Here is a 19993-nt window from a genome sequence, read left to right on the forward strand (position 1 = left end):
CTTCTCATTGGGAAAGTATGAGTGTTGTTTAGTACTTTTCTAATCCCTGCTAGTTGTACTAGGGAATACCATGAAAACTTAGCCAGAGAACATGGGCTCTTGGGTGATTTGCAACTGGTATTTCTCCATCCACTTTCTTATCCCATACCTTCTTCTATCCTCCTCCCCACCTTCAGGGAATTGTTTCCCCCTCTTACTGGCCCTTTTCCAGCTTGCTGGGTTTGATATACATTCATTCCCAACAGGTACACAAAAGTTAGAAACTAGGATCAACATATGAAAGAAACTATGCTGTGTTTGTCTTTCTGAGCCTGGATTATATCACTTAATACTTCCCAGATACAACCATTTTTTCTAAAATTTCATATACTTGAGGCCTGGTAAAATCCCATTGCATATATGTGCCATATTTTCATTATCTGTTCATGAACTGATAGAAATCTAGGCTGATTCCATGTCTTTATTATGCACAGAGCAGGAAAAGACACAGATGGCCATTTCTATTGCAAGTTATGGACCCCATTGGCTGTATTCCATGGTATGGTATAGTTGGGTCTTATGTGAGGTCTGTCTTTAAGCTTTGAGAACCTTCCTGACTGATTTCCATATCATCTACATACCAGTGTACACTCCCACCAACAGTGAATAGGAAAAGTCCCTCTTCCTCCTCATCCTTACCAACTTTGGTTGTCATTTGTCTTCTTGATGATAACCATTATAAAGGAGTGAGATGGAATCTCAAAGTAGTTACAATTTGTATTTCTCTGATGGCTAATGATGTTGAACACTTTTTAAAATGTTGATTAGCGGTTTGTTTATTGTCTTTTTCACTCTTCTTCTTCTTTTATGGGGGCAGGGTCTAATATGTACTTTGAGGATTCTCTATTTAGTTCCAAAAGTGATTTTTATTGGATAGTTTGTCTACAGGATGTTTAGTTTCTTGAGTTCATTATACATTCTAGATACAAACCCTTGGTCAGGTGTGTAAATGAACAAAGAATTGATTCCATTCTGTAGGCTGCCTCTTCACCTGATAAGTTTTCTTTGCTGTTTGGGAGCTTTAAATTTGTTGACTATTGGTCTCATTTCCTGAGTAACTGGAGTCTTGGGCACAAAGTCCTCAGCTATGTCTGTGTCTTGAACTGTGCTTCCTACTTTTGCATATAGCAGTTTCAGAGCTTCCGGACTTATATAAAGGTTCTCGATCCAGTTGGGGTTAGTTTGGGGGGCAGAGTGAGAGATAAGGATCTAGTTTCATTCTTTTACAAACTGAAAATCAGTTTTCCCAGCCCATTTGTTGAAGATTTTGTATTTTCACCAATGTGCGTTTTTGACATCTTTGTTAAAAAAAAAAAAAAAATCAGGTTGTTGTCATTGTGTGGACTTTTATCTGGGTGCTCTACTCTATTCCATTGATTTATATGTCTGTGGGGTATTTATTTTGCCAATGTTACTTTGTTTTTATTACTATAGTGCTGTTGTATAATTTGAAATCAGGTATAGTGATACTTCCAGCATTATTCATCTTGTTTGGCGTTGCTTTGACTATTCAGAGTCTCTTATATATCGATACACATTTTCAGATGGATTTCTCTATTTCTGAAGAATGACACCGGAATTTTGATTGGGATTGTTCTAAATTTCCAGTTTACCTTTATTAAGATGGTAGTTTTCACATTATTGATTATTGATTTTTCCAGTCCATGAGCATGAGAAGTTTTTCTATCATCCATTATCTCCTTAAAATCCTTTCTTCAATATTTTAAAGTTTTCATTATAGCAGTCTTTTAATCCTTATTTAGGTTTAGTATTGTAAATGGAATTGTTTCACTGGTTTCCTTCTCGAGATGTTTGTCATTGGTATAGGAGAAAGGTACTTATTTTGTGTGTTAATCTTGTATCCTTATACTTTTCTGAAAGTGTTTTAACAGTTCTGTGGTTTTCTAGTATAGACTTTGGGATCTGTTACATATCCATCTGCAAACAGAGAGATTTGACTTCTTCCTTTCACATTGTATCTACTTTTATTCACTTCTCTTGTCTTCTTGCTCTAGCTAAGACTCCAATTCTACACTGAATAATAATGGAGAAAGAGGGTCTAGCTCCTGATTTTAGTGGAAATTCTGGTTTTTCTCACTTTGTATTATATTGATAGATGTTTGTCATATGTAGCCTTTATTGTGTTGAGATATGGTCTTTCTATTTTGACTTTCTTTAGAACACTTAACATGGAGGGATACTGGAGTTTGTCAAAAGCCTTTCCTGCGCCTATCAAGATGACAGTGCAATTTCTGTCCCTGAGCCCATTTGCATCGTATAACATTTATTGATTTGCATATATTGAGCCACCCTTGCATCTATGAATAAAGTCAACTTGATCACGAGGAATAATCTTTGCCATGCATTCTCAAATTCAGTTTGTAATATTTTGAAAATTTTTGTATCTATGCTCATCAGAGAGCTTGTGTCTACCATTTATGATACTTCTTTATCTGGTTTTGGTGTCAGGATAATTGCATCTTTATAAAAAGAGTTCAATAATGTTCCTCAATTTCTTGCTTTAAAGAATAGTTTGAGACATGTTGTTGTTAGTTCTTCTTTGAAGATCTAATAAAATTCACCAGTGAACCATCTGTACTTTTTTAGTCAGGAGATTGTAAATCATTGCTTCAAAGGATTATTTTTCTTTATTATGCGTGGATGTTTTGTCTGCATGTATGTCTATGTACCACATGCATGAATACATTGCCCACAGTTGCCATAAGAGGGCATTCAATCTCCTGAAACTGCAGTTATAGGTAGTTATGAGCCACCACAGGAATGCTGAGAATTGAACCCAGGTCCTCTGGAAGAACATCCAGTACTCTTAACCACTGAACCACCTCTCCAGCTCCCCATTCTCATTGTTTTTGTGGATCTGTTGAAAACCACCAGAAATTCTAGAATGACAAAATCCCTGAGGTGATTCTGATAGGCCTACCTCCAAGATGGCCTACTTTCACATTCTAATCTCCACTGAGAATGAATAAACAATTTAGAGAGAATCTGTATTGTGTGTGTTCAAATATTTTGAAGCAAGACTCATAGGATTTTGTTGGTGGTGGTGGTGGTAACTCTTAGAATTCTATCTTTAAAACACAAAGTTCCATGTAGGAAATATCATACACTTGGCCCTTGTTTGAGGAATGGCCACTCTTAAGTTTTCTCATTTCAAATGAGATGGCCTTCTCTTGACTCCATCTCCCTAGTCTTCCTAGCCTATCACCCCATGTGTTGCTGGACCTGAGTTTTGGCTTTGTACCGCTCAAAAGTCAATATTTGGGAGCTGAGACTTGATGGAAAAGAAATAATTTTTATTCAAGGACTTTCTCCTTGAAAAACCAGAGGGACCATCACCTTCAAAACTGCATCTTGAGAGACTCTACTACATAGACAGAGAAAAGAGATACCCAGAGACAATGGACAGGAAGGCTAAATGATGAGTGATGTCTCTGTCCTATTGGGCATGTGTCTATATCCTTTTCAATCTGGTCAGAACATTATTAGCAACCTTGGCTTCTGGTCCTCTATCTTTTGTTAGTTGATACACAAGATTAAGTAACAACAATAAGTATTACAACAATAAGTATTACACATTCTTTTCTTATCTGAAGCTCAGCAGGTGTTCTGGGTGTAGTAAATCTGGAAAAAAAACAGATTATTCAACACTAACCATTGAATCTGATCTGTAAAACTGGATAATGCATACCAAATGAGGGGTAGGGGTGTAGCTCAGTCAAGAAATTGCCTAATCACCAGTGTGGTGATGTTCACCTTTAATCCTAGCATTCAGCAGACAAACACAAGTGGATCTCTGAGAGCTGCAGGGCAGCCAGGGCTATATAGTGAAACCCTATCTCAAAAAAAAAAAAAAAAAGAAAAAAAAGAAAGAAAGAAAGAAATTGTCTAATATGCACAAATCACTAGTTTTGATCTCTGGCACCACAAACAAAAAAGATAATAATTTACATAATGATAACATATATGTGTGTTACATTATGAAAAACTGAATGACATAAGGAAAGCAAACAACCAACACAAGTATCTTTTACAACTCTCTATCTCCTACAATTTCCAAATTGTTCATCCCACCATTCCATTGCTCTGATTGGACTACTCTTATTTTATGCTATGCCTGAGTTGGAATAATAATCAATATGGTCAAAAAGTATACCAAAGAGTATGGGGAGCTGATGGTGAGCTTTGGGACAGGATTGTTTCATCCTGTCAACAAACTGTTTTCCCAAGCCAGATAGAGACACTTTAGGCACTGAGGACAATATAGTTTCTGTGAGATATTATGTATATCTTGTTTGTGCTTTTGTTTTGAGTTTTTGTCATGCTTGAGATCAGAATCAGGGCTTTGTGTGTGTCCAACAAGTATTATATTACTGAGCTATATCCTCAACCATATTTGCTTTTGTTTTTTTTTAATAACCCTGCCCCAAAGACCAATCAATCAGTTAAAGTGGTGATGACCAGTCAGTGTTTGTTAATGAGGAATAACTCAAGAAAAAGTTTAGGGGACCTGTCTGTGGGAACATATCCTTCTTGAGCTGTGTAAGTTTTGAGGATAGGTAATCTAACCTGAAAATGTACTAGGCCACAATGGTCACTGTATGTGAAAATATGCTAGGCCATGGTGGTCATGGTATGTGAAAATGTGCTAGACTGTGAAGGTCATCTCACATGAAAATGTGCTAGGCGGTGGTGGTCATCTCACATGAAAATGTGCTAGACTGTGGTGGTCATCTGAATCAGCCTGAGAAAACAAAGGAATGGAATTTTGTTGTTAACAGTTGCTTTTTTTTTTCCCCCAAGCACTGTAAGACCCAGGTCAAGTTCATCCAGCATCACCTTGCCAGCCAGACTTGGCTCTCATGAATACTCTTTACCCTCCTCCTTTACAGAACATAGCTAAATTAACAGTAGGTCATATTTCCTGCTGGCTCCCTTGCTCAAGCAGCTTTATCTGGGTAGTAAATACAAGCATTTACTTGCTGTCCAGTATTTACTTGACAAGTATACCCCTTGTCGTCCAATGAGACTTCTCATGTCCCGTTGCTATACCAAGTACAAGCATCATCTTATCCTCACAAAACCTCCTGAAGTAGGTGTGATTTCAGTCCCATTTTATAGAAGCTTATTTGCTTCTTTATTTGAAAAGGAAAGGATGGCAGGAGAAGAGTGACGATGCTTAGGGCCACCCGGCCTACCATCTTCAGCTCCAATGACAGGTCTCTTACAACGTATGTAGTGTGTCCCTTCTATGTCTCTTTATTCTGGTTTGATGAATCAATTTTCTTAGCTTCTTCATTTTTTTTCTATGTAGACTCAGCCCAAATATGGCTAGAATGTTGGGGAGGCTCCCTTAATTTAGCAGCTTCAAGATCTGAAAATGACTTCAGTTTGAAAACATTGCTCTTTATGTCGTTAAACAAGCAAGAATCTGGTATATGATACATCCACTCAGTTACCAAATTCAGAGTGCAGTGTGTGATGAAAAATCCCAAAATGCTCTGTAATTCATGCCAAAGAAAACTTAAGATATTTATGAACATTATTTATAGGAAAGCTCTGCCCTCAGCAAGTTATAAAATGTTATCAGTGTTCTTGATTCTAGTCTTGTTTCTTAGAAGGATTGTCTCCATGAGAGCTGAGGTGCTGTACTTGACATAATACCATGTCAAGGTGGCTTCAAGTCTAAAGGGAACTGGACACAATCACCTCTTAAGGTTTTTTTTTCTGACACTGGTAAGTATTCCCTGTGCGTAATGGTGAAAGCACATCTGACTAATTGGATATCATCTCTGGAAAGCCTCTATAAAAATGGCCCATCCTGTAACCAGACTACAACCCACAGCTCCAGAGAAGCTAGCTAACAAGGAGGACCCTAAGAGGAACACATACATAGTCCAGCGAAGGAGAAATAGATGAGATCTACATGAGCAAACTGGGGTTGGGGGGGGGGTAATGGAGGGCAAGGGATGGGGGATGAGAACATAAGGAAATGAGAGGTTCAAACTGGAATAGGGACAGAGTGGGAGAGCAAGGAAAGAGATACCATGATAAATGAAGACATCATGGGAATAGGAAGAAACCAGGTGCTAGGGAAGTTCCCAGGAATCCAAAAGGATGACCCCACCTTAGACAACTAGCAATAGTCGAGAGGGTGCCTGAACTGGTCTACTCCAGTAACCAGATTAGTGAATACCCTAACTGTCATCATAGAGCCTTCATCCAGTGACTGATGAAAGCAGATACACAGATCCATGGCTGGGTGTCAGGCTGATCTCTAGGAATCCAATTGATGAGAGAGAGGAGGGATCCTATGAGCAAGGGACATTGAGATCTTGGTGGGAAAACATACAGAGACAGCCAGCCAAACTAGTGGAAACGCATGAACTGTGGACCAATAGCTGTGGAGCCCCCATGGGACTGGACTAGGCCCTCTAGATAGTCCAGGCAGTTGTTTAGCTTGAACTGTTTGGAGGCCCACAGGCAGGAGGATCAGGATCCATCCCTGGTGCATGAGTGGGCTTTTTGGAGCCCAGTGCCTAAGTTGTGAGACCTTGTGCAGCCTTAGTGCGGGGAGGAGGGGCTTGGACTTGTCTCAACTGAATGTACCAGGGTCTGCTGCTACCCCATGGGAGACCTTGCCTTGGAGGAGGTGGGAATGGGGGCTGGGTTGGGGGGGGGAAGGCTAGGGGGCAGGAAGAGGGAGGAGGGGGAATCTGTGGTTGTTATGTAAAATGAATAGAAAATGTCTTAATAATAAATTTTTTTTTGAAAAATGGCACATCCAAGCCACGCATGAAAAGAGAAGCAGCTTTAGGGATTACACAGGACAGAGTTAGATAAGGACCTGTGCTTTGCCAGGAAACTAGCTCTGTATGTGTTTGACTTAGACCCCTTAGTTACAACTCTCAGATACTGCCCAAGCTTACCAGAAAATAGGAAGAAGGGGGAGTTTTTAGAAGTGACTAAGGATCTCACAAAATCCAATAGCATCAATGTAGGTAGGTCTGAAAGGGGGTGGATGAGAAAAGAACAGCACTAAGCATTTCTCATTTATGTTCATATTTGTACAGCCTTCCTGGCTCTCTCTTCACTGGTTTCTTGGCTTCCAGATCTCTTTTGTAATGAATATACCCACTTTCTGTTTTCTGGATATGCCAGGGCTGTTATACTCTTGAACTCAAGGGTGGCTGTGATTACACAGACAAGACCTGCACTAGATTGGACTTGTCAACATCCTGTCACAGAGTAAGGATAAGCTCATGAGGCCCAACTGCTTTCTGAGGCACTATAGGCAGTTGATGGTTACTAAGAGAAAGAGATATTCTCTTCAGTGTCTATCCACTGGCAAGGTGTCCATGCCAATGAAATTCATTGAGTCGCCATTTAAAAAGCATGAGAATAGAAGGATCAGTTAGGAAAAGAATCAGAGGGGAACAAGAAAGGGGAATGAAAGTATGATCAAATTCCATTATATACTTGTAAGAAATATCATAATGTTGTATGGCTGACTTCCTAAGGAGACACCATACATACACACACACACACACACACACACACACACACACACACACACACGTTATGGGATAATGCTTTTGTACACTGGTTTAATAAAACATTGATTGGCCAGTGGCAAGGTAAGAAGTATAGGCGGGATAAGCAAGCAGACAAGGAGAATTCTGGGAAGAGGAAGGCTGAGTCAGAAGATGCCAGCCTACCACCCAGGGAGCAGCATGTAATGACATACAGGTAAAGTCACACAACACATGGCGATATATAGATTAACAGAAATGGGCTGAGTTTAAGTGTAAGAGCTAGTCAGTAGTTAGGCCTGAGCTAATGGCCGAGCAGTTTTAATTAATAAAAGCCTCTGTGTATTTACTTGGGGGATGCAAGTGGGAAAGATTTGTCCTGACCACAGGCCAGGCAGGATACAGGAAAATGTCCAGCTACACACACACACACACACACACACACACACACACACACTCACACACACACACTCACACACTCCATAAAGAGACCCTACAATAGGCCAAAGTAACAACCCCTGGTGGGAGGTCTATGGCTGGAGTTGCTGATGGCCTGGGTACAGCAGGCATCCTTGACAACCTGAATGTTACTCATAAAACAAAAAGAATGAAACATGGTGACACAAATGTAGCTATGCCAGAGATGTTGGGTGCCATCTTGAACTCATTTTCTTCCCTGTTTTGCACATAGAATTCTTTGAATTTAGTATCTTCCTAAAAGATCCTGTTTGAATATGACCAGGATACTTCTCTTCTTATAACTGTTCAGTAGTTCCCATGGCATTGAAATCAAAGACAAAATTTCTTCATGTGGTTGAAGGAGGCACCTAAGAGTGTGACTTCTAGACACAATGCAACCAGTGTAGTCATGAACTCATAGCACCTGGGATTACCTGAACTGGGCTGCCAGAGAAAGGCCCTCTCAGCATCTGTTTGTGTACCTTAAGTATATTTGTGTAGCTCTCTTGCACTTGAACAGAAATCTTTCCAATCTTCTATCAACCTCTGACTTCACCTCCTCAAAATAACTCATGGATGGGGATGGGCACATGGGACTTCACCCCCTTGGTGCTGAGTAACAGGCTACTGGTGGACTCTGGGAGAGGAGGAACCACTGTCTTCAGTTGTGTATCTGCTGATGGACTCACCAGACTCCACCGGAGAGTTCTAACGCTGAAGCCACACAGCTATTCCTGTCAAACCCAGAGGGACTCAAAGAAAACAAAAAGACATGAATTGGGAAGATTAGAAGAAAAGAGGGGAAGTACTTATGGGAGGGAATCGGATGAGAGAAGGTAGGGGTGAGGTCAATCCAAATGCATTGTACACGTGCATAAAAATGTCAAAAGAACAAATTTAATTTTTACAATTTTTTTTAAAACTATGACTTCTATAGTTCCATACTCTCTCACCTGACTGTCATATTGATCTCCTTTCAGATAAATAAATATGCCCTGTTGTCTGTCACCTGCAAGTGGACAGAAGGTCACCCTGTGTTAAACATCTCATTCTACTTTTCCTACTCATATATTTTCATTTTCTGTTTAAATACCTCATATTCTAGAAAATTTTCCAAAATCCCCAATCCAGAGTTTAATATTCCTCCTGTGTACATCCATGGTAATCCACATTTTCCATGGCACCATATGTAATATTCATTCACTTATTGATCTCCTGCTATATATAGGCTGTGTTCCATAAAAAAATCAGGCTTATCTGAATGTAGAGTTATATCTAGTGTCTAAGACAGATTAGGTCCTAAAGAAGTATTTATTGCACAAATATCCTAAATGTATTTGTGTATCTTTCTTGTCCTCAGACAGAAATCTTTCCAATCTTCTATCAACCTCAGACTTCACCTTTTCAAATAACTCCCTGCTTCTCATTATCTTCCAAGGATGGTTCTTTTCAATAAGAATAACAACATGGCCACTGCAAAATAGCCACACCACACTAGAGGAGAGCAGAGAGGAAACACTTTTACTCTAGTCTCTTGCTTCTTTCTAGAGCTTCCCTGACAGACCACACTCTAGGACTCCATGTTTGAGGCATGATTTACATACTCCTGAAACTCCAAACAGTTCCCCTGAAAACAAAGAATGTTTCTGATTTTACGAACACCTCCCTAGCCACAGAAAAACCCCAGTCTCAGAAACAGATGTGATATTATAATTTGTAAAGTCACATAGTGCTAGATAGAGATCAATAAGCTTTTTGATGACACCCCACCTGGCTCTGAAGTCTTCTAGTTGGGGAAACCAAGATACAAGAGATGTGTCTTACCTTCAGTCATGAACCTTTAAAATGAAGAAACTAAGAAAAAGCCCAGAATTCACAACTTCTTCCTCTTTTCACTGTATGAAGAATTCACCTAAAATAAAACATATCACTATAAATGTGAAGCTCTCAGAGCACCCAAACTCCAAAGTTCCACGAGGAATACTCTCTTTGGTGCTGGACACAGATCCCTGCTGTCCTTACAGCTAGAGAGCTCGCATTCCCTGACCTCAGCTCTTGCAAGCAGGTTAATTCTGAAAACATTTTCTGATTGACAGAAACATTTTGCTGAAAAGTAATACAATTAAGGTACACCCTTGAAACCAATTTAGGGCTGATTGTAACAAATTAACCTTTCCGAACAAATTGACAGGTCACCTCAGAAAAAAATCACAAGTAAATCTGCCTTTTGAAAACTGAATCCTCAAAGACAGAATTGGCTGCCTCTTTCCACAAATGTCTTCTTTTGTTTTAGTATCATATTGGCTAACTGTCAGTGAAAATGAAGCATTTTATTTTTTAAATCTCCATCATCAATTGTTTCAACCCATGCTCTAGTGAGTAGCATTTCTACTTTCTGAGCTGTTTGAGGGGTTCAAATGTCTTGTTTTATTTTGCTTAGAATTTTCAATTTTCTCTAGAATTGAAAAAGAAGTGAATTCAATTTGCCAGTAACAGATTAAGCATTTCTAGAATGTATTCGTTTGCAAATAGAACTTAGCACAGTACCTGATGACCCAAATAACTCAGTTGTGCATATAAATGTGCCAATACATTAGCCTACACATATAATCAAGTAGTTTTCCGTAAGAAGTAAATAGGCAATATGGATACTCATTTATTTGTTTATTCAATTAATGTTTTATTTAGTATCAGGTACTGTCTTAGTTAGGTTTCTGTTGCTGTGAGGAGACACCATGACCACAGCAATCTCATAAAGAGAAGCATTTAATTGGGGCTGGGTTACAGGTTCGGAAGTTCAGTCCATTGGCATCATGGCAGGGAGAATGGTGGCATGCAGGCAGACATGTGCCAGAGAGTAACTGAGAGCTCTATATTTGGATCCACAGACAGCAAAGAGAGACACGGGCCTAGCTTGAGCAACTGAAACCTCAAAGTCCTTCTCCCCTCTCCCCAGTGACACACTTCCTCCAACAAGCCACACCTCCTACTAGTGTTACTGCTAGGTGAACAAGCGATCAAATCTATGAGTTTATGCAGGCCATTCTTGTTCAAACCACCACAGGTATATACCCCAAACCTCTGTGCTAATGTCAGAAATGTCCTCACACAGGAAAGGAAAAGTCAATAGTTAATGCCACATGTAGTTGGCTCCTGGGACTGAAATTTTGGTTCACAATGTGCCAAAGATGCTGTAGCTAGGTCCAGCCAGTGTGAGTAAAAATAAAAATAAAAAATCTAAAATGTCGCCGGGCGGTGGTGGCGCACGCCTTTAATCCCAGCACTCGGGAGGCAGAGCCAGGTGGATCTCTGTGAGTTCGAGGCCAGCCTGGGCTACCAAGTGAGTTCCAGGAAAAGGCACAAAGCTACACAGAGAAATCCTGTCTCGAAAAACCAAACCAAAAAAAAAAAATCTAAAATGTCAATTTTTTTTCTCCTTCTTCTCTTGGCTCCAGATACAAAATTCATCCTCTACTCCACTTAGCCTTGAGTAAAAATAACAGCTATCATTTATTAGCCAGGCAGGCAGTGCACTGTGTTCCTAATGGGTTGTCTATTACCTCTTCATGGGAACTACCAGGTGGTGTCATTATTTTCATGTCACACATAAAGAAACAGAGCCACCACAAGGCTCTAAGACTTTGGGCTCAGAGGGTTCACTAGGTGGAGGCCAATGTCCCCACCATCATTATTTCCAGGAACTAATACACGAAGTCATTTCTCTGGCTGACAATCAGGTTATGGTATCTCACCCCTTCTGCTCCCCATAAGGCCTCTTTCATTTTAAGGAAGGAATTGAATCCTCTGTGTTGGCATACCAGGCATTCTGAAATGATGGTAGGTGTCGAGAGAGGAGAAGACCATTAGAAACACCAAGTAACATCTTTGGTTACTCGCATAAGGCCTGAATGAGATGAAGTCAGGTAAAAATTCCAACTGAAAAGATGATTTAGTTGTTAAGAAAGCTTGCTACTTAAGAAAGCTTGCAAAGGACCTGAATGTGGCTCCCAGTATTCATGTTGGGCAGCTCATACCTGCTGACAACCCAGCTCCAGAGGATCTGATACCTTCTTCTGGCCTCCACAGGTACCTGCATGCATGTGTATATGCACATATACAAACATAGACATATAAACAAAAATAAAGTAATTTTTTTGAAAAAAAATCCAGGATGACCTAAATCTCAGAGATCATTGCAGAAGAAGGGACATAAAGGTTGTAAGAGCCAGAGGCTCAGGGAGTTTGCTGTGAGAGTGTGTCTCCTAGGAATGTCAGAAGCTACACCCATAAATTCTCACCAACATGACTGCCTAAACATGAGCTGAACAAGGACAACAGCAACAGACATACTAAAGTGAACAAGGAAGAGCCCAGGATGCCTCAAACCTACATAGAGAACTGCAAACAACTGAGGAATGCTGAGAGCAGGGGAAATAGTCTTTCCCAGGGAAGAGTACAGCAACTAGTTATTCAACACCAGATGACGGTCAGTCATGAAAACATACATATGAAAACCATTATACAGACCAAGCATGTTGAACTTATATATTTAGGAATATATCTATATGTATATTAGAAATATACATACATTATGTATGTTATAATTAATAAACAAAATTGGAAAGAGAGCAAGTAGAAGTATATGGGAAGGTTTGGAGAGAGGAAAGAGAAAGGGGAAATGGCGGAATTATATTAAAAAGAAATGTATTTTTTAATTCTAGTATGGAAGAGGGTAGGACTCCTTATGCCCTACCCTTAGCTAAGGAGTTATTGGCAGTTGATGGAAGTTAAAGAAGAATCATTTTTCTTTGGGTTGTTAGCCATTGATAGGTTGTTTATACTCCAGGGGCTGCCCCATACTCATCTGTATATGGGCAGCTCTAATTGAATTAGCATGCTATTTTTTTTATTGTAAAGGACATGAAGTTGAGGAGAGATGTCCTAAATGAATAGGGAAAGTTGGAGGAAGTAGGAGATGGATATGACCAAGATACATTTTATTCATATGTGAAATTTTCAAAGAAAAAGAAAAAAGTCATCTGATGTGTATGTCTAAGGAGCAGGGAGATGAACACATTTAGTTTTAAATAAATATGCAAATGGATCACATAACAACCAACAAAGAGATGTCAAAATATGCTCCTCACTCACTTGTACCCACTTGAGAGCTAAGTGTTGGCTCCAGACACTCTAGGATAAGCCCAGTCATCACAGCAATTACCACACACATAGGTGGCATGAGTCATCCCAGCTCACATACAATGAAGAGTCTTACACAACAGCTAAATTTTTAAAGCACTCAATCCTCTTTTGAGTGGGAACTTTTCATTAATTTCCACTGCATTTCTTCCCAAGGTAGAAGGGTTGGTGTTCCATGACCCACCCTAAAGATGAAGAAACTCGGAACCATCAAAACATCACTCCATGTCCTGTGACTACCAAACAATACAGCCTTGATTTCAATAGGAACTTCTATATAACCTCCTAGTCCCCTTATTTTCTTTCATCTTCCAAAATGCAATGAGTCCTCCCTCCTCTGAGAAGATCTTCCCCCAAGATGATGTCATCACTCTTATCTATGTGCGCTCCAAACATTCTACAGCTTAGTGAACCTCATCTGCAGCCCCATGTGGTGATTCTGCACAAAGGGACTTTTTCTATGTACCCAACGTCCTTTGTATAGCACAGAGATTGTCAAAACATAACACAAAGGTCAAATTGGTCCACTTTTTATACAGGCCTTGAGCTAACACTAAATTGTGTGTTTTTAAAGAGATGTAAAAAACAAAGTATAAGAAAGAAAAAGAATATGTAACAATATCTGTATTTAGTCAATAAAACATAAACTCTTTCCTGTTTGGTCCTTTCCAGAAAATGATTATTTAGGCAGAGACCCAATCTTACATGACTATAAATTTTTCATTCCTCCATGTTCTTTGCTCATGATGGTCCCTTTTTTGCTTTGCCTCACACTGTGCGTGCATGTGTGTGTGTGTGTGTGTGTGTGTGTGTGTGTGTGTGTGTGTTACTTAGTTCATTTTGCTGTTCTATATTATTCAGAAACACATTATATGGAAACAAATGCAATGATCTCATTAGTACAGTTGAAGAAAATATAATTTAAAAAAAAAGAACTAGGGAGCTGTCTCAGGCAGTAAACAGTCTGCTGCACAAGCGTGAGGACCTGAGTTTGGATCCCCAGAACCCATGTTCAAGCCGAGTGACATGGTACATGTTTTCAGTCCCAGTGTTATAGCTGCAGGGCGGAAACAGATCTCCAGAGCTCACTGGCCAGCCAATCTAACCAACTGGCATGCTCTCTGCTGACTGAGAGACCCTGTCTCAAAACACAATGTGGAGAAAAATAGCGTAAGACACACAATATCTACCTCTGGCCTCCACATGCAGATGCACACACATGTACATGCACCCACATGCACACAAACACAAACAAATGCTCACAATACACTATATACACATAGGAACACAAAATACATTTTTTAAAATGATAAATCTTACTAAATATAGAACTTTTCCAGTACCACAGAAGTTCCCCTCCCCTTCATTTTCTTCCAGTAGCTCTTATCTATTAGAAGTCAACAAATGGCAGTTCTGCATTTCTGCTACTGGAGATGATTTTCATCTCTCAGGAGAGTCATGTAAATTGACTTATATGCTGTGAGATGTCTTTCTGTACACTGTGAATATATGTTGCTCTGATTGGTTGATAAATAAAACCATTTGGTCTACAGCAAGTCAGGTTATAGCTAGACGGGAAATTGAAGAGAGAGAGAAATAGGAAAAAGAAAGGCAGAGGTGAGAGAGACACCAGCCACCACCAGGAGAAGCAAGATGTGAAAGTATCGGTAAGCCACAGCTACATGGCAACTTACAGATTAATAGAAATGGGTTAAGTTATAAGAGCTAGCTAGCGAGAAGCCTGCCATAGGCCATACAATTGGTAATTAATATAAGCCTCTAAATGATTGTTTTATAAGCGCCCATAGGACTGCAAGGCCTGGCGGGACTGGAGAAAACTCACAGCTACACTTATATGTTACTTACTCTTTACTGGCTGGCTTTCTTTTCCATTCTGTGTACTACTTTGGAAGCCCATTCATTGTGTTTCTAGAGTTAGCCCATATTAGTTCACAAGAGCCAAGTGTCACACTTTCAGGAATTTTGAAAGCCGTTAAAAAGATAGGTATTCTTTTGTGTATCTTTTATGGTCTGCAGTTTTGTGTTTTCATGGGATTTCTGTGTTTGTGACTATGTACGTCTCTGTGTCTATATATTTTTCTTGAGCTTTTTCTTTGGCTCTTTTAATTTTGTTTGTTTTGTTCTGTTATGGTCTGTTTTGATTTTATATAATTTTATTTTTATTATTGTTTTTAGGTGCTTATTTATATACTCATGAGAGAGAGAAAGAAAGGATGTAGATTTGGGTATGTTGGGAAGTGAGAAGGATCTGGGAAGAGTTGAGGGAGAGGAAACCATAATCAGAATATATTGTGTGAAAAAATTTATTTTCAATTTAAAAAATTAAAACACCTATTCTTTAAATTCAAGTTGGACAGACTTACAACTAAATAAATTACATTTAAAATATAATACTTGGCATACATCACTGCTTGATTTCATTATTTATTCTCTTGTGGTTGTTTGAAATATATAAAACCATCCTTCTCTTCCCCACCCTGTGTCCATTAGTAACTTGAAATTGTTCATGGTGGAGGTAACTATGCAAGGGAAATCAGCAAATACTACAGAACAGAAATCATTGGTATTCATGGTGACAGAGACTATTACTAAACATCCGCTGCTACATATATCTATGCTGTTGCACATTTCAGTAGCACATATACTTTTATTGCTAACTATTATGTGGCTATTGTGTATAACAACTTTCTTTCACTATGACAAAAGACCTGAGAAAATCAATTTACCAGGAAGAAATATATTTTGGGGCTCACATCATTGCCAGAATGCAACATGATTAAAGAAGGGGCTAGGGTCCCACAATCACCTTGGGGATTAGATCTCATATCTTAAAGGTTCCACTGCCTTCCTGTGGCAAGCCCTTGAGGCCTTTAGGTAACCTTCCAAGTCCAAACTATATTGTGAATTAAAAATGGTTAATTGTCAGGCAGTGGTGGTGCACGCCTTTAATCCCAGCACTTGGGAGGCAAAAACAGGCAGATCTCTGTGAGTTCAAGGCCAGCCTCGTCTAAAAAGTGAGTTTCAGGCTAGCTAGGACTGTTACACAGATAAACCCTGTCTCAAAAAACAAAAACAAAAACAAAAACAAACCAATAAAAATGGTTAATCCAGAGCTAGGGAGACTGGTGAGTCAGTAATGTGCTTGTGTAAACACAAGGACCTGAGTCTGATCCCCAGTGCCCACATTTAAAAGGCTGAGGAGTGGCATGTGCCGACAGTCCTCGAACTGAGCACTGGAGAGGCAGAGACAGACAAGTGTCCAGGACTTGCTAGCCAACCGGTCCAGTCAAATGAGTGAGCTGCAGGTTGAGTAACAAAACCTTTCTCAAAACAAGGGGTTGGGGAGTAATTCTAAAAAGATATCCAGCATAGGCCTCTGGCCTCTACACGATGTAAGTGTACACTCATGCACGGGCACCTTCACACATGCACCAGACACACATCACACATCACTCACACACACACACACACACACACACACACACACACACACACACACACACACAGTTAATTCACATTATTGCCAGTTTTCTGTCTTTGTGCCAGGACAAGCATATATTGCTTTGTCATGGTTAAAATAGAAGCTGGTATTTCATGACCCATTTTGAGATTTGGTTCAAGAATTTCCCTTTCCAAATTCCCCTGATAAAATCTCCTAGTGCTTCTCATATTTCACCCTGGATGATAATGCCACATAGACTCATTTCTGTACATCTCAGAGTCTTCTTGGATTCTGAGAGTAGACACTGATGAGCTTGGTATAGGATATAGACAGAATATATTCCATAAGTGTACTTAATGATTTTCAAGATAAATTGAATAAATGCCTCCCACTTAAACTATGGCTCGCCAACTTACAGAATTAATGTAATTGTCTCACTTATATTAAAACCTTTTGAACCTCCTGACAAAAATTATAAGATAAAATTGAAAGCTGGCAGTAGCTATGGAACATTCCTATTTCTAGGGACATACTGCCCGAGTGCGCAGTAATAACAGAACTTTCCTTAGTAGAGACAAGTGAGGGTCAGGTTTTGTTTTGGCATTCTGCTGCTAAAAGGCCAGGAAGAATAAGGAAATTAGCTTTTGATTAGGGTAGAGCGATCTGTCCTTCAAACTGCTTTAACCTAATACCTGGGAATGTTCTCATGATACCAGTACACTAAAAGCCAAAACAGCAGCTGAACCTACCATGTAAGAGTTCAGAGCTAAGGATTTTTGAGACAGACGTTGCCCAATCTCTAATACCATGCCTACCACTTAGAATTTGCAGATCAAGTTATTAATGACTGAATGAGTGAGTGACTAAAAAGAGGAGGATTTAGATACTGTTTTCAGAAATGAAAACCTCCATACAAAAGTACACAACCAAAGTATGGCTTAGAGTAGTCAGTACTTTAAGGGTCTCAAAGCAGTTTCCCATGTAGGATCTCTAAATGATCTGTCTTTAGAGGTGATGATGGGGCAAATTTTATTCAGCCACACTGTTCAATTCAGAGTCAAACCAAATCTAGGCAATTTATAGAGTATTCATGGAAACTTGTAAAATAAAAGGAGAGGAGGGGTCTGAGAGAGGTTAGAAGAATAAAGTGTTTACACTTGAGGTCAGAAGGTGACCAAAATCCTCAAGCCATAGAGAAGTATCATGCTTTGATTATATCATGAGCCAGTTCCACCGAGAATAGAAACAGAGGAAGAGGCTTGCATTAAATCTGAGGAAAATCATAGGGGAACTGTAGTTTGACACTGATAACAACTGGACAGGCACTTGTCTACGAAGTCTGTTTATATGATATTCTAAACACAGAGCAAGTGCTTTTTCTAAGTCAAAAAGAAATCCCAGTCGTTTTACAGAATACATTTCAAGCTATGGTTCTATGTACATGAAAATGTCTTTAAAATATGTGCTAGGTATTTTTCTTATCACTGCAATCAAATGCTTAGCAGGAAGTGATTGGATCATGGTTGAGGTGATGTGGTCCACTGTGGCATGATCAACATGGTGGTAAGAGGAGTATGACACATTGCAAGCTCACATCTCCACAGAACAGCAACAGAGAAAAGGGGAATGCCAGTAGTCACTGACTTCCTCCTTTTTCTCATTTTACTCAATCTGGGACCCTAATTCATGGAATGGTGCCACTAATCATGACTTTAGTAACCTCCTGAAATGCCCTCATAGATACACCCCAAAATATGCTTAATTAAGGCCCTTAAATTTTGCATTATTTATTTTATGTAGTATGTACATGCTTGTACTCCCAACATGCTACACATGTGGAGGACACTTGCAGTTGTCCAATCGGTCCTGGGGATGGAATCTAAGTTAAGCGCCTTCCCCCACTGAGCAATATCCCAAGCCCCCTCCCTAGGGATTTCCCATTTCTTAAACCTATCAGGTTGGCAGCTTGATGCCCAAACACATCATTTGGCCCCTAAAGTTTCATGTTTCATTAATAAAAGAAAATGTATTTAGTCCATCTCTAAGCATTCCCAAAGTCTTAACAACTCTAACACCATTCAAAAAGCCCAAACTCAGAGTCTGCTCTGAGACTTACCTCTGAATGCAAGCCCCTATAAAATCAGAACACAAGTAACATATTTCCAAAATACAATGGCACTGAGTAAACACTTCCATCCTAGAAGGGAGACACAAAGGATAGCAAGGAAAGATCAAGATAAATAATAAAACTAATTAGAGCAAACATTAAACCATCAGTTATATGCCTAGTATCTAGAGTTCATGGTGGTGGTGTCTTACAGCCAGCATCCCTGGATGGAAGGGAGGTATTCTAAGAGACATTGCTGCCCTGTTCTCTGGCCACCTGGACAGTAGAAACAATGAACCCTCCCTAAGGAATTGGAACTCCTCTTTCCTACCCTACCACCAGGAAATGCTGAGAAAAGAGAAAAGCTAAAGCCCAAGCCAGGCAGAAGGGAAAATTTTCCTCCTGGAAAGAGATGTACCTGTCAGACCACCTTGAAGGAGACTGGAGCCAAGACAATGATGGGTCAGTGATAAGTCAGACCACACCTTGACCAGGACAACCTAATTTTGCTTGTTTCTTTTCTTCTATTTAAACTTTACCTTCTGCTGGAGGCAGAGATGGCTACATGGATACAAGCACTTGCTGCTCTTCCAGAGGACCTGAACTTGGTTCCTAGCACCATGTCAGACAGCTCACAACTGCCTGCTAACTCCAGCTCTAAGAGGTTTGATACTGTCTTCCGGCCTCCATGAAAACCAGCACACATGTGGTATCCACACAGGAACACATACAGACACATAAACAAAACTAAAAATAAACTTTGCCCTCATGTTAGGACCCAAAAGACGGACTTGGTGGGTGTGGTTGTTTGAATGAGAAATGTTGCCCATAGGCTCGTGTGTTTGAACACTTGGTCCCTGGTTGGTGGTGCTGCTTGGGGAGGTTACAGAACCTTTAGGAGATACGGCCTTGCTGGAGGAAGTACATCACTAAGGACAGGTTTGGAGGGTTTATACCTTTCACCACTTCCTGTTCACCCTCTCTGTTCTTGTGTGAGGTGGTATGTGTGTTTCTGCTCCTGCCAGCATTCCATGCCATCCCCGCCACTGTGAACTCTAGTCCCCAGGAAACATAAACCAAAATAAACTCTTTCTTCCTTAAATTGCTTTTGGTCACAGCACCAGAAATGTAACTAACATGGTGGTTGGGATGATCAGATCTCTTTTGTCACTCTCC

The 19993-nt window shown here is 39.8% G+C and overlaps 1 long non-coding RNA gene across 1 annotated transcript; it reads right to left on the reverse strand.

The window, feature by feature from the left end:
* Positions 1–3097: 3097 nt before the first annotated feature.
* LOC131907682 (uncharacterized) lies at positions 3098–18908 on the reverse strand. The gene is made up of 4 exons (XR_009378502.1): positions 18827–18908; positions 9873–9960; positions 9002–9057; positions 3098–3681 (listed from the first exon to the last, which is right to left on the reverse strand). It is a non-coding gene; the product is annotated as an uncharacterized LOC131907682 (long non-coding RNA).
* Positions 18909–19993: the final 1085 nt, after the last annotated feature.

This window comes from Peromyscus eremicus, chromosome 1 (assembly GCF_949786415.1).
Source record: "Peromyscus eremicus chromosome 1, PerEre_H2_v1, whole genome shotgun sequence".
Lineage (NCBI taxonomy): Eukaryota > Metazoa > Chordata > Mammalia > Rodentia > Cricetidae > Peromyscus > Peromyscus eremicus.